Source organism: Aythya ferina (assembly GCF_964211825.1).
Source record: "Aythya ferina genome assembly, chromosome: 3".
Classification (NCBI taxonomy): domain Eukaryota; kingdom Metazoa; phylum Chordata; class Aves; order Anseriformes; family Anatidae; genus Aythya; species Aythya ferina.
The window spans coordinates 64,452,219-64,467,377 of NC_140298.1; the positions used below are offsets into that span (position 1 = coordinate 64,452,219).

The 15,159-nt window shown below is 33.5% G+C and overlaps 2 long non-coding RNA genes across 3 annotated transcripts in view; one reads left to right on the forward strand and one right to left on the reverse strand.

Moving 5' to 3' along the window:
- LOC311433715 overlaps window positions 1-15,159 on the reverse strand; it is a 690,320-nt gene that overhangs the window by 305,352 nt on the left and 369,809 nt on the right. The window lies entirely within an intron of this gene.
- The window catches only part of LOC311434682, a 32,388-nt gene continuing 26,141 nt past the window's right edge, over window positions 8,913-15,159 (forward strand). For both annotated transcript variants that reach the window (XR_014691640.1, XR_014691641.1), the window contains exon 1: window positions 8,913-9,076. This is a non-coding gene — a long non-coding RNA (uncharacterized lncRNA). The remainder of the gene's footprint in view (window positions 9,077-15,159) is intronic.

Genomic DNA, 15,159 nt, shown 5'->3' on the forward strand with positions numbered 1-15,159 from the left:
GCAGTCCTGAGCATTCATAGTGCTTTTATTAGTGGTGAGTTTAAATACTTCCTCTAAAATAAGCAGAAAACAGGAGAGATAAGCCAGTTTTCTGTATCTGAATGAGATATTGGGTATAAAATTAATAAAATTACATGTATTTTCAAGAATGTACTTGTCCTGGGTTACGTGTTCTCTTCCAAAGTTAAACTTTACTGAATTTCATGATTTTTCTTAGCTTAGACTTAGGGGATTGACTCATCATAAGGCAGGACTGCGGAGACTTGTAGTGACTACCTCAGGTTCCTCAACTTTTAGTCCTGATTATGGCAGAAGCTGTATTTCATTTAGAAATTTAGTTTTAAAATTGTGTTGTACCTTAGTTTGTTAGAAAAGTTCAAATGAACAATCTGTGTATTACACAGTCAAACACATCTATGCAATATGCAAACCTAAAAATAATTTAGTCACAATTTTCCAGTACTGCAGCCATAGGGTTATGTGCTTTGTCTTTCTTTATTTTTTACTTCAGTTAAAATGCACCAGTCTTTAGCAGTGTGCTATTTAGTGGTAAAAGAAACAATAGTTTAATAGAAAATAATCTTTTATTTATATCTCTATAGGTGTAAAGTAAAAAGTATGATATTCTTAACTTTGACTTGCCCATCAACCTCAAAACCTAATATGTAACAACTGTCAGAAGGGTAAGGAAACAGTCTACAGGTATGAATGCCTTGCTGGAGGAAAAAAAAAAAAAAAAAAAAAAAAGTAAATAAAAATAAATAAAAAAAAAGACTGCCTTATACCCTGAACAAGGAAAAAAAAATTATTGTAATAGATAAACAAATAAGTAAATCTGAATCTAGTTTAGATTTCTGTAGTTAACTTCTAAATTTTTGTATTTGCAGAGATATAAAATAAATATAGGCAATGGTACTCAAAGCCCTTCTAATCTGTTCATCATTTATAGTTTAAATTTGATTTACCATTTTTTATGACAATATGATAAGATTTTCAGTAATTCTCACTTTTGACATTCAAAGAGCATGGGGTTGATTTACTGTGTTTTCAGACTTGTGCTTTTATGTAAACACACTAGTATTTTCACAGCATGTTTGGAGTAAATGGAGCAAATTCTACTCTTACACCTGCACAAAATCTGATGACTTTGTTGATCAACAGAGAGAAAATTTGACTGAACTGCTGGAGTAAGTTAAGAAGAGTCAGGCTGAAAGACAAAAAACTTTTACCCATTCTGGAAAGTGAAAGAGACCAATTTCATAGCACTGGGGCAAATGGAATAAGACAGCAGTGAAGACAGGTTCTGTGTCTGACAGCTTTTATCTGTTATAGCTTTTATTACCACTGGGTTTCCCAGATTTCATGGTTCAGAAAATAGATCCATATGTATAGATATCACAATATGATGTAAATATGTTGTACATGATAACATCATTCACACAAACTGGTCCCTCAACCTTCTCACAGAGACAGGCAAAAATATTATGAATTGAAATATTAAAAATAGAGGGAGGAGAAGAAATATAAATATAATAGATAAGAAGATGGTGGTGTGTCCTTTTTTATTTATTTATTTATTTTTTAACAAACAGGATACTTAAGCCCTGAAAGGCAATAGTATTAGGATGTGTTTAGCAAGAAGCCACATGTTGGATCTAATTCTGTGTTCTGTTAATTGTGAAATGTCATTGAAGTAAACACTATACTAACTGTCAAGAGATTTTGCCTTTTACTTATAAAAAACTGTTAACAGTGTCAGAGAGAAGAAACTGATCTGAAATATACTTTTCTCTCATCTTCTGTTCTTTTAGCTTTCCTCCAAATATGTCATTTTTTTATTATTTATTTTTAATTTCTGGACCTTATCCTCCTTCCACTGAAGTCTGTGAAGAATTCCTTTCTTTACCAATGGTCTATGATATGAAACAGTGTCTTGTGCAAAGATGAATTTACCAACAAAAATTTTTGCTTGCATGTTTTGTTTTGTTTTGTTTATTTGTTTTTGGTGGTGGTGGAGGTGGTGTTTTTGTTTGTTTGTTTTTGTTTTTCTTTATTCATAAGATCTTAGTCATTGGGAGCTGGGTTTGTTCAGCCCGGAGAAAAGGAGGCTCAGGGGCGACCTTATCACTTTCTATAACTACATTAAAGGAAGATATAGTGAGGTGGGGGTTGGTCTATTCTCCCATGTGCCTGGTGACAGGACGAGGGGGAATGGGCTAAAGTTGTGCCAGGGGTGTTTTAGGTTGGATGTTAGGAAGAACTTCTTTACCAAAAGGGTTGTTAGGCATTGAAATGGGCCACCCAGGGAAGTGGTGGAGTCACCTTCCCTGGAGGTCTTTAAAAGATGTTTAGATGTAGAGCTTAGTGATATGGTTTAGTGGAGGACTTGTTAGTGTTAGGTCAGAGGTTGGACTCGATGATCTTGAGGTCTCTTCCAACCTAGACAATTCTGTGTGATTCTGTGATTATGGTACCAGTCTGGTAAATCTTATCAGTTTCAATTGGATCAGCAGATATATGCCTACAGACACATGGAATGCTTCATTTTCAGTAATCTCCTTTCTCTAATTGTAAGTTCCCTGCTACTGCAATGTAAGTTTTAAATAAGAAAATAATAGGCATGAAAAATAAGTCTGAAATTATGCATATAGATTCAAATTCAGATAAATATCCCTTCTCCAAATAAACTGTAAACATGTATTTGACCCAGAAGAATTCAAGAACATATTTAAACAACTTCTTATAAGAGTGGATGCAAGAGTTTTCCTACATCATCATAAGGTTACTCTATTTGGGTCTACTGACAAGTTAAATGGGCACCCAATTGGCTACCTAAAACAATATGTCAGTTCCAATTAAGCCACCTTTTCACCATCTGTAAAGGAATAGGTGGTTGTGTACAGGCAAATTTGTGATTTGTGTGTGCAATTACTGAAATAATACATACACATTAGTTTGAAATTACTCTCCTAAATTTGTATACATATGAATTTGGGAAAATCTGGCCCTCTTGCTTTAAAGCATCATTTAAATATCATGTAAATTATACAAGGAGTAACAACCCATACCACGTAAGGAATTTTCATTTGGGGATTTCCTCAGTTGTGTACTTATTGTTTTTCTAATATTTTGCCATTGATAGCTAAAGATATCAACTGCTTCTCTTTTCTATGGTTCTGTTGCTAATGAAAAAGAACTTTTGTTCTATAGAAAAACTATGCAGCACAAATGGAATGATAGCATGTTGGCTCTTTATACTTTGGATGCTAAAATCCTCAGGAAAAATATTTTGCTGGAAAAGGCAACCTTGGCTCCATTCACTTCACAAGTACTGAACTCTCAGAATAGCTTTGACTTTGTCTCTTTATTTAGTGATTCACTGCACCCAGATATTTACATAGCACCATATATCTAAGTGGAGCTAAATGTTAACAGTCTTTCTAAAGAGATTGGTTTTGAACAGTAAAAATACATCTCTTGTCCTGGGGCATCCTTCTGGCAGCAATTTTTGAAGTGATATAAATAAATCACAATACTATTCCAACATGAAATCAACAGAAACAAATTTTTGTCTCACTCTCTTTGAAAGGTGACTTTCAGCCAGAAAATTCTATGTTGTTTTGAACAAGGTCTCTATTTATCCACTAAGCCAAGAAGGGTGGGAAACTATTCAGGAGCTACTATTGATTTTAAGCATCATTTAGACCAAAGAACAGATTTCAAGTGACCTTCTACTGTGATAACAATATCTGTAAGCTTAAAAAATAGCTTTGTCTAAAGGAAATTAAAGTCTTAGCTATGAAACACAATAAACAACAATTTAAGTTTAATTTAAAAGAGTAGCTAAATAACATACCAGTTGATATATAAAAAAAGACTTCTACTGAATCAGCAATTTTGATCATGTTTTGATGCTTTGTTATATTTTGAGTAATCTTGACTGACCAGCAAAATTTGTCAAACTTTTGACTTTGGTTTGGTTTCAAAGAGTTACATGTCATTTAGTATTTTGCCTTTTCTTTCATTAAGACTTCAATATGTTGTATTTAATTTCAATGTCAATATACAAAACAAAGTAGACTACATAGCTGCTTGCAGCAACTTCAAACCTGACATTAAAAAGACACAGTAGCAAGCCTACAGCCTTATTCTGTAGGAGTATCTGCCCATGGTTTTTAATTCCTAGCATACCTGCATTTGATCCTAACTACTTTAAGAATGGAATTTTTTCCTGAGTTCACATGGGCTCTATAAACATGCTTTTTCAGAATAGGTGATGGCAAAGGCTTCTCCTAAATGCTGCTAAGGAATCCTGTCTGAGAAGTAAAAAATAAATAAATAAATAAAAATAAAAATAATCTTTGTATAAGAATAAAGATCAGCTGGAATTTCATTTTACCTCAGCTCTATGACATGATGAAAACATAGCTCAGCAGAAAAGTATAGCAACATGTAACACATATTTTATGAATGACTGCTTTCCCTGAAAAAGAGAGGAGACTAGGTTTGGTTCTAGAATTATCCATTTTACACTAAAGAATTATTGGTTACCATGTCTTGGTGAAGAGACAAAATCTCTGCCTCCCACATCATCTCATACTCTTTAAACTTCCTAATCAACTTTCTTCTTCATAAAATTTGCATATTTTATTAAATAAGGTGAGCTTTTTATTCCTAGGTGAATATTCACTTATCTCTTACATATGAGGGAAAGGGAAATAGAAACCACCTCCTTTAAGAAAGAAAAAAAGTGTCCTTTACTGAAGTGTGCCACAGATCTTACACGGCAGGTGACAGCTCCATCCTATGATTCAAAATTACTGAAACTGAGAAGTTGGCATTGTCCATTGGTCATGGTCATTGTTGGAATTGAAGAGTGAAGAATTAGAAAGATGCATCCCTTTCTTCAGCTTTTGCACTGGCTAGTTGTGGAGTCATCTTCAGGAAGCAAATATTTTGCTGGAAACTTCTTCCTGAGTTCATTAAATACTCTCAAGATCTGTGTACAGAACTTTGGGCTAGATTCCTCATTGTTTATTGTCCTGTATAAGGTAGCTGTTGAGCTCTGGAATTTCCACATACTTTTGTGATACTTCCAGCTTGCTGGCTGTGTATGCATTTACAAAGCTACATAAGATTTTTAAATTATTTATAGTTAAAATGAATTCTGGGAAAATAAAAGCACACATTTATATTAAAAATGCAAATTACTGTTCTTTATTTAATCAGGGTATAAAAGAAGTATCAGAGAAATGTACAGTAGATGGTGTAGGGAGGAAGGTGGTACTGATTACAAAGCCTTTTTATTTCTTTCTTTCTTTTAGGGTAAGTTGTTAATATTTTTTCAGTTTCAATGACAACAGCAGGACTCCTGTCACATATTCTTAGTATATCACCCCTGTACGTATGAAAGCAGTATTTCACCCATACCTTCATTTTAAATCATTATTTTGAGCAATCTCTTTTTTTTTTTTTTTTTCCCTAGAAACATGGAGCCTTATTCTGATCTTTCTTTTGATAGTTTTACACTGCTCTTACCCTTAAACAGAAAAGTTCAGTCTAACAGCAATGAAAAACATATCAGAAACAAGGTGATGGTGTAACTGACATTATGTCCGAATTCTCATCACTCAGAATATATGAGAGCTCTTCCAGCTGTTTTCCTTCATCTACAGAGTCATACTTCTTCACAATACATGCATGTGTCCCAGAAATACACCCCAAAAAAAGATTTGAAGATCATCTCCCATAAATGGCAGTTTTGACAGGAAGGGAAACAGGGAAGTAGTAGATCTCCTATATACCCCACAACAATAAAATATGGATAGAGACAACTCTTTGACAGCAATGTCTCTCTTCCTCCTGAGCTGGTGAGAAGAAACACCAGCCACTAAGGTTTTGTCACATTTTCCATATTCCATCTCTTTCTTGCATAATTTGCACATGAAAACATTTGCTTAAAAATCTAACTGGGGAGACAGAGAGAGAGAACCTATATTATTTAATATTCAAATTATGCCTGTGCAATTTTGTTATGTGACTGTCTTCCCTAACCTATCACATGATTTTTGAAAAAGCGTCTAGTCTTAATATGAGAACATGATCAACTTATGGACTGTAGGTATTGATTTCTGTAGATACAAATGAGCACACAGTTCTCAAACATTATGATGAAATTCATTAATTTACTTTGTGTCATTTGTATCACCAAATACTTCCTAACAACCGTCTAATTTTTCCACTTTTCTTTTTTTTTTTTTATTACATTCACTACAAAAGATTATAAATGGGACTGTTACCTGGATCCTTAAAAGTGATCAATGTTTTGATCAAAAGTGATTCAATGTTTTAAATACTTATTGTTTTTGACATATGTCTTGGAGACTGCATATAAGAGATATACAAAGTATTTACAAAAAACAGTGTGACTTCAGACCACAAAGACTTCCTACTGAATGACAACTTTGGGTATGATAGTGAAAACCCTGCCCTAACTGGTTAACATTGCAGTCACTGCAGCTCCTGAAGCTGTAATTCATCAAACTGCAAGGGGATTGGCCAGTTCTATCTCCTAGGAATTTCCTTGGGAAAGATGAAATCTGCTGTGTAAAAAGGAAATTAAGAGGTATGAAGATCTTTCTCTTGTGTGAAACACTTAGCATATGCCTATTTATAAAATTAAAAATAATAGATAATTCCTTACCATTCACCTATCATCTATCTTTCTACTGTTAATTAGGTCTAGCTTGCCAGGAAAATTATTATTAATAATTATTATTGTTATTAATTATTATTATCATTATCGTTATCATTATATATATTATATATCATATATATTACATATTACATATTATATATTATTACATATAATAATATATTATTACATAATAATAATAATAATAATAATAATAATAATAATAGATTTATTTACAAATTATTCTTAAGCACATGAGCTGGCAAAGCACAAAGGCGACTAGTACTGTCTAAAGCTACCTTCAAGTTTTTAAATATACTTATCTCCAAATCTACAGTTTTCTGGTTTTTTGAATGCTTTCCTTCGAGTGTTTTGCTGGTAGAATCTTTTTATGACCAGAGACTGCCAGCTTTCCTTTATGGAGAAGTATGTCATTTTGATTATAAAAAGTACTTTGGGAGCATAACTCTATGTTTTCCAGTAGCAGAAAACATGAAGCATATATATATATATAGCATTTATTTTGTATTAAATCTCATGACTTCAAGTAACTACAAGGATCTTCATATATGATTTTAAAGCATATGGTATTGGTAGTATTTTCTTTTAATTCAATCAATGACATAATAGTTGATTTTTTAATTCATAATAGTTCTGATTTTATATAAATTGTTTCACTTAATTGGAGAACACAGTTGCAAGGAATTCAAAGTCCTTAACACTGAAAGATTTAGCAGATTAGTAATAAATAGGCTTGAAGCTAGATCCTAGTGGCAAAATTCCAGTTAATTTCAATGACAGCATGGTCAGACTAAAAGTCATCTGAAATTGCTGTGAAAGTAAAGGCTATTTCTTTCTCTCAGCTACATTTGGACACTAATAAAGTTATTCTTAATGGAACTTATTACATTCTTACTGGAAGAAGAATCTGACCCCAGCAGAAAAGATTGCTCCCTTTTTTCACTTTGTTTTCAAAAAGATCTACAATTTCATAATAGTGTCCGGCTATGCGCACAAATCTCATTACCCAATAATAGGATTTGTCTACATACCTCCTGCTCAACCTTTTGGAAATGTACATGTCCCTCAGAATGTTTTTTTGTTTGCTTGTTTGTTTTTGTTTGTTTGTTTGTTTGTTTTTCCTCTTTGTTTCCATTTACATCTGTCCACATGAATACAATAGATTATTTTCTATATAACAGATTTAGTAAAGAAAACTTAGCTAAATATATAATCAAGGAAGAGGCGGAGATGTTCTTAAAGGACAAAATCTACTTTGGAAGCTGAACTCTCACTTTTGTTACAGCGATTGAGATATTTGAGAGTAAAAATGTGCCAGAGAGATGAAACAAAATGTACTGGTGGAACTCAAATATAGCAGCAAAAGGCTAAAGCAATGCTTAATTATAGTCTGCAGTCAAGATATACTACGACTGGATTCAACTGCAATAAAGAATTTGTGGATAACTTTAGTTGCCAACATTCTAAATTGGAGATATGAATGACAGTTTAGGTTGATGCTACTCCCCCCTTCTCCTCCTCCCACCCCACCCCCAATCTGGCTTTACTCTTTTTTCAAAACAGTGAAGGAAAAGAACTGAAATGCACTTTAATCTTTATTTCCTTCCTTTCAACCACTAGTTCTATAGCCATTCTACTAAAAATGGGTTTAAAACTGGGTAAGACCTGGGTTAAAATTTTTAATCAGAACATAGAATAGTAAATTGTGGTAGAGCTCTCAAGTAAAGGTCTGGAGAAAAAACAAAACAAAACAAAACAAAAGAAAAAAACTATTGGAATATTGGAAGTATATTATAGCTGGAAATTTGAGCTCTCAAAAGAGAGACAGACTCAAGAGTTTCACCAGTTTCCCTCTCTTTCTTTCTTTGTACAAAAATAGTTGCTTAATTCATATAAAGCAGCATTTCCCACTGACTAGTTATATTAAATGAACCTTTTGCTTAAATAACCTTCTGAAAAGTTAAGATCCATCTAACTCACTTGTTGAAAAGTATGAGAAAAAAGTGAGGTCATTATCCGGATATGATGTTTTGCTCTATGTGCATGTTACGCACTAGATGCGGAAAGCTAAATTTTCACTTTTTTTTTCCCAAATATAGGCAAATGTCCTAAGTCTTGTTGCTATGCAGTTTAGCCATAGCAACAAACATAAAAGCCAATGTGTTGTTATTTCTATTTTCCCTTCCAGACAGTATGCCTGGTAAAAAAGACATGCTAGTTATAGCACTGTCAAAATAAGTGCAGTATTTCCTATGAGAGATGTCAAACATTTCATCTTCCAAAAGACTATACTGTGCAAAAATGCTAAGCAAGATGGTGGAGAGATCGTAGTCAAACTATCCACATCCTTTTGATAAACAGGTAAGGTGGTGATTATAGTGAAGGGGGAGTCAAATTGTTTACTTCTATCTTTTTGAAAAATTGAAAGATATATTAAAAGATATTATCTTATTAGTTATATCTTTGTTTATTTAAACAAACATAACAACAACAAAACAAGAACACAAAAATATTTTTTTTCTTCTTTGCCATGGTAATAGTATTTTACTTTTATATAACCAGGAATGGAATGAACCTCTAGTCTTCAATGCTCAGAGATTTATGTTATATGTAATTATATGTATATAACATATGTAATTATATATGTTATATGTAATTATATATATATAATACATCATTGCTTCACAAAAGATTTTACTCTTCTTTTCAACCTGTTTTAGCTCACAGTCAATGTTTTACTGATCTTAAATAAATCTGAACAGAAATTGTGGGACAATATTCCTGCCTCCTTCAAAGATGGGAGGATTTCCTTGTGGTTACTGTGAGAAGTGAGAGCTAAAACAGATAGTTTATTCAGCAGGTTCTTCCTCAACTTCCTATGTGACTCCTATGTGTCATGCAAAGATAATCTGAAGTGTAAAGGAGAAGCCTGGCTTCCTTTCTATTGTTCATTTTAAATGGGACCTAGATGACTGTCATTTCTATTTTGGAAAATCTTACTTGTTGCCTAGTGTGTGTGTGTGTTTTGTTGTTGTTGTTGTTGTTTGTTTTTCCCCCCACTTGTAAAATAAGGAAATGATGAGAATATAATTGATCCTCATTGCTAGTGCAGACACCAGTGAGCAATTAATTTAAGGACTATAATTTATGAATTTATAAATGTTCAGATATGATGTAATTTTTTAATTATTTTTTTTAAAGGAAAAAGTTATAGACTATTTTTTAGAGTCTAGGTTAAAAATAATTAAAAATAAGAATAAGAATAAAAAAGACTGCAGTGGATGGATATACTACACACTTCATTTATTCAACCATGAATGCAAAATGAAATCTTTACCAAACTCCAATCCAATCACACCAAATAATTCAATCTGAGAACAACTCTAGCTAGAAAACCTGCACATATATACTCCCTTGTGCATCTTTCTTTCCAATCCACCTCAGTATGATACTGACAGGTTTGACTTTCTTCTTCAGACTGCTAGTTCCTCTTTGCAATTGACAGTCCGTGTCATGTTGAACAGTCTGTTCTGCAGGCAGCCTTGAAAAATCCTGAAGTCACTGAAATATGGTGATGACATAGCATCAGAAAATTTCTTGTTGCCTTTATCTTGCTTACTTTTTCTTCTGTTCGAAATAAAGGATCCATTTAAGTGTTTATTTAAGAGCATGAAGCAAATTTTTTTTTCTTAAAATTAAGAGCAAGAGCAAATTTTGCTCATGGATTTAGATCAACCCCTTTGATACAGAATGCATTTTTTGGTTGCTTTAGGAATTTTGACGTTTCAAGCAGGGTTAACATCGAACATACCCCATTTTCAATATATGCTGCAATACATAACTGTTTCTTCAAGTTATCAAAGAGTTATTGTGCTTTTCATGAAATGTTAGAATGATTTAGCATTGTGCTGAGTCCCTTCACATCTTAGGGCCAAAAAATAAATTATTTCTTAATGAGTCATTCAAGGCTTTAAAATCAGGAAGGAAAAACAAGGATCTCCAGAAAGCAACTTATCTCATTGTAATATAGATGTCTAGGAAAAGTGATATGAATTCTTCTCTCAGAAGAATGAGAGGTTCCCTCAGAGAAGGTTCAAACTTCACACACAAACTGGTTATTTTTATTTAGATTTCCACAGTAAAATAATGTGTATACTGTCATTCATTACCCTTTTCCTACTGTGTTAAGAAATCTGTTAGAATAAGTGCTCCCTCCAACCAGGTGTATGCTGAAGCATCAAAATTTTTGCAGCATTAAACAGGCCTTGTATGTGCTGCCCACTTTGTATATATGGAAGCCTTGGAAAGCCAGGCAGGCTGTTGTCATCAGCCTCAAAAAAAAAAAAAAAAAAAAAAGATGGTGTTTGTTGCTCCTACTTCTTCTTAGTCTTCTGCTTAAGGTTACTCCCTCTGACATACTTTATTGAAAGTATTGATGTGAAGGTGGTGGTAAATGGGAAAGATGTTTCTAAGAGGGAGGAGATGACTGGCAAGCTAGGTGAAATATGAAACTGTCATTTGATTCCATGGTTATTTTGACTAAAACATAGTTTTAAAAATTTCCTATACTCAGAAACAATGAGAATTTATTTAATTAGAGTTTTCTGTGATGCTTATAAGATTTTTCAATTTAAATATTTTCAAAAAACTACAGCAAACGACAAAACAAACAAACAAACAAAAGCTCAGCCACTACTAATCACATTAAAAACATTAAAATTTATTAAAGCTTGTAGTTTTTAAGGGACAGATTTGTGAACCTGTACCTTTCAGCAAGTTTTCCCTGTAAAATAACTGAAATTCTCCAAAAGCGAAGTATTATTTTCAGCAAGTTCAGTAGAATCTTAAAAACAAGATTCTAATAAGACTGGACTGAAGTACCTGGTGGTCCTGGTGGACTCCAGTTGAACACAAGTAAGAAATATGCCCTTGTCTCTAAGAAGGCTAGTGGTATCTTGGGCTGAATTAAGCAAAGTATCGCCAGGAGACTGAGGGAGGTGATCCTTCCCATCTACTCAGCACTGGTGAGGCCACACCTGGAGTGCTGTGCCCAGTCCTGTACTCCCCAGAACAAGAGAGACCAAGAGAGACATGGACATACTGGAAAGAGTCCATCAAAGGGATATGAAGAGACTGGAGCACCTCTCCTATGAGGAAAGGCTGAGAGAGACGGGATTGTTCAGCCTGGAGAAGAGAAGTCTTAGAGCTGATTTTGTTGATGTATATAAACACCTGATGGGAAGGTGCAAAGATGGAGAAGTTATTTTCATTGGTGTACCTGGACAAGAGGCAATGGGCAAAAACTAGAGCATAGGAGGTTCAATCCATTCAGCAGGAAATACTTCTTTCCTGTTCAGGTGATTGAGCACTGGCCCAGGTTGCCCAAAGAGGTCATGGAGTCTCCTTCCACACAGACCTTCAAAAGCTGTCTGGACATGGTCCTGGGTAATCTGCTCCAGGTGTCCCTGCTTGAGCAGGGGCTTTGGACCAGATGACCTCCAGGGGTCCCTTCCAACTTCAACCACTGTGTGATTCTGTCATTCTGTGAAGGCTGGGCAACATGGATAGAGGTCGTAAAAATAAAATTAAAAGTAATAATAATAAAAAAGCAAAAACAACCAAAAAAAAATCCAAATAAAACTGAACAAAATCAATGACAACGAAACACCATATATAGTAACAGAAATTAAATACAAAATTAAAATCTCCATTTCTACTCAAAACTTCTTTCTCTTTGATAATTTTTACTTTGTATCATATGAACCTTCAACAATCTTTGTTATGTGAATTCTGTGCTCAGAAAACTCTGCTCATGCTGTAGGACCCAGCTTCGTAAAGATAGGTGGAAATAGGACCAATCTTATCTGTCTGATACTTGTAAGATTAGGTAAACTCTTAATCACCTGGCTGAGATACCAGTAAACTCTCTCCCATTTTATCTGTGACCATATTTAAAAGTAACTTCTTTATTGCCTTCCTTTTTTCATCAACGCTCATTTATTTATATTATTATTAACTCGTTGAAGTTTCTTGTAACAGCTTTTTATCTAATCACTGCCCTTACATAGTAAGATAACATAAACAAATAATATATGGGTGAAAAGTTAAAAATGATAAGTAGGACTATTATTTCTTTTTTCTCTCCAATGTTCTTACCGACCATTTGCTTTAAAATTTAAAATAAAAAACTCTTCAGAAGATAAAGATATCAAGTTTAGTTACCAATAAACTTAATATTAACTTCTGTGTGGTTATGTAGAAAAGAAAATTCTATACTATATACTATACACTATACACTATACACTATACACTATACACTATATATATAAAAAAAAAAAAAAAAAAAAAGCAGGGGCTAGAAGGGGTAGGCAGTCTCAGGAATACATGAGAAAATGAGGGAATCCTGCCACCACTGCTACCTTGAAACATTTTACATTAAAAAAAAAAAAAAAAAAAAAAAAAAAAAAAAGCTCTTTTGTACATTTTTCTTCACTGCAAAGATAAACTAAAAGATGAACTGAGCATTTCCTAAATACAAGTCACAGACACTTTCTGTAGCATCCATTTGGACATGTTTTTGACGCCATCTAAAACCTCAGAACTCCCTCCTTAGCCCTGTATTTGTCACAATATCCTTCTGAAAGATTGTCAGAAGATCCTGTTTGACACAAAACGTGGAGGATATCTGTGGAAAGAGAACAAACCAAAAATAGCGGGAGAGAGAACCAAAGGAAAGATTTCTGCCAAACAAATAAATTTGTCAGTTATCCTAAAAAAAAAAAAAAAAATCTAAGTTAAGGCTCTGCTCCATACTAAGGATTTAAAACTAATTACCTAATGTCTCTACCAACAGTGCTTTTGTTTGTCTCGTTTGCTTCTGGTTTGCTTCTGGTTTGGTTTGGTTTGGTTTGGTTTGGTTTGGTTTGGTTTGGTTTGGTTTGGTTTGGTTTGGTTTGGTTTGGTTTGGTTTGGTTTGGTGAGTGGTGTTTTTGTTTGTTTGTTCAGTGTTGTTGTTGTTTTTATTATTCTTATTATTTAGACACAAAAATAGGTGCAAAAATTGGGGAAAAAGTAAAAGAGGTAGCCAATATACATATCAGAATGTTTTTTGTTTTTTTTTTTTTTAATAGCTTTTTTGGACGTTTTTTATTTCTAATAGAGAGAGTAAAATCCTGATGTAGACTTACAGTCATGCAAAAGAGTTTGTGAAGAAAGAATTCCTGTATCCCCATCAAGATGCATAGTTCTGAAAGATTTTCTTTGGAGAATTAATAAAGCAAGTTCATGACAAGACTGGTATAAAACATTTAGTCCTTACATTTCTTACACTTACATCACTAACTACAGTACATTCCCAGCTCTTTACCTTCCTTTGTGTGTATTACTAACTCTTTACATGAGATAAAGGTCCATAACTGCCTAACATTCAGGTTTGGGGCATATCAAGAATTGCTGTTATGTCTACAGCACAGACCTCCTAATGAATTCCAAATGAAGCAATCATTGGATAAAATGCATAGACTGGTCTCCCACTCGTAGGTCCATGCTTTGGTTTCTATAGAATACAGATAATGCTTTTGGAGCTGTGTTCAGAAGTCAGATCTTCCCCTCCTGTACAAACTGGACAACAGGGCTCTCAAGCCAAAGAACTGAAAAGCCTATTTCAAAATTCAGTGTCCACAGAAACTTTTTTCCAGGACCTCATCCTATCAATGAGAAACACACTACAGAGACATTTCCTCTTGTTTCCCTAAATCAAAAAAAAAAAAAATATTATTTATTTATTTGATTTTTGCAGTGTCACATCACTTCATCACTTTCATAAAAGAATGGAAGTTTGTGCTTTGTGCTGGAACCACATAGAGATTGAATCATGAAGTGTGATGAAGCATGTCGTCTTCCAGTTTTCCAGTTTCCAAGTTTGGTAAAATATTTTAGCCACTGAATTCGTATATAGAACATAGGATTGCTGTTTGTTCTTCCATTTTTTTTAAAGGAATAAAAGTGATATTTTCATGGTATACCACTTAACTCCAATGTATTTTTACAAACAAGAAATAGAGGCATAAATTCCTCAGAGGACTAGGGTTTTAAATCAAAACTAACTTTTTGTATTTTAGATTCTTGATTGACACAGTTCTCCACAAACAGTGCACTTGTTGTGAATCTTCCATGATTAAATCTAGATGTTACTTGTCATATATAATGGCACATCAGTAAGTCTTTACAGAACTGGTTTCTAAATAAAGTTGATATAATTTAATTTGATATACGCCTAATTTAAAACTGCCTTGTAGTCATTTGTCTACCACAGAATTATAATGATATTCATCCAAAGTATTACATATATGTGTATGCACATGTAAACAGCTCAGAGTTTCTGTTTCCATCAATTTATTTTATGCCTCTGACATATATGTCAGGCACATTTTTTTCTTCTTTTA